General features: G+C 43.5%; 1 protein-coding gene across 2 annotated transcripts in view; it reads right to left on the bottom strand.

The window, feature by feature from the left end:
* Positions 1-1070, bottom strand: part of cog5 (component of oligomeric golgi complex 5) — a 182464-nt gene that overhangs the window by 137671 nt on the left and 43723 nt on the right. The gene's annotated exons all lie outside the window — the stretch shown is intronic.

The following is a 1070-nucleotide window of genomic DNA, read 5'->3' as shown; positions in this document are numbered from 1 at the left end:
GTGGCTGAATTACAACAATTCTGCAAAGATGAGTGGGCCAAAATTCCTCCACAGCGTTGTAAAAGACTCATTGCAAGTTATCGCAAACACTTCATTGCAGTAGTTGCTGCTAAGGGTGGCCCTACCAGTTATTAGATTTAGGGGGCAAACACTTTTTTCCTGTTAGAGATGTAACCCGTAGGCAACTTTGGCTAACCCACCACCAGAACAAAGCAGAGACTGGTCGTAATCACATATGAATTCACATTTCTATGTGATTGATTACTCATGTCATGGATTTAGCAGTTAGCCTAATATAATAAACTAAATGCCTACAGTAAAACGAGGCCGCGTATAATGTACTCTCCACAACTCAACAGGCTATTAGTTCAATCAAACATTTTGTTTTACAGACAATCAGTTACAGACATCATTATATAGACTGGTATTAGGTAATATATCTCTCTTTGGGCACAGCAGTGTGGAAATTGCGTTTTCTCTGTCCGTCGGGATCTGTGGGCAGCTGAAGTGAGCCTGACATACGAGCAGTTGCTTCACCCTCACCGGCTTGGTAGCAAGGTTCATCCCAATTGACACAAGCCAAAGTTGCCTACGGGTTACATCTGTAACAGGAAACCGATGGAATTGGGAGCCGGCGATGTTTTTATTCCCACAGCTGTTCGCACCATTTTGGTATTCCTCTGTTTACCTACAGCAGCTGACGAGGATGTGTCGTGAGCCTGAGCCGGTGTTTGCGCTGTAGTAGTAGGTATATATAGGGCTAGTACATCTTCTTCCTCACTAGTAATAGCCTACTGGTTCTCTGTTGGAAACAGCCGATGAAGTTTGCGTTAGCCGTTGCTATCCTGCGCACCTGCACAGCGTGGTGATGAACTGTCTAATTGATTTCTGTTGGCGTGCTGTCTTGCGGGCCTGCACGGCGGAGTGATTCTGGCCAGAAAATAGTCCCAATTGATTGCAAGGTCTGACGTAATGCGGGGATGTTTTATAATTATTGAAATAGTCTATCAATCAATCAATCAATCAATTTTATTTATAAAGCCCAATATCACAAATCACAATTTGCCTCA

The sequence above is a fragment of the Epinephelus moara genome, chromosome 23 (genome assembly GCF_006386435.1).
Source record: "Epinephelus moara isolate mb chromosome 23, YSFRI_EMoa_1.0, whole genome shotgun sequence".
Classification (NCBI taxonomy): domain Eukaryota; kingdom Metazoa; phylum Chordata; class Actinopteri; order Perciformes; family Serranidae; genus Epinephelus; species Epinephelus moara.
This window is presented reverse-complemented; position numbering and strand designations above follow the sequence as displayed.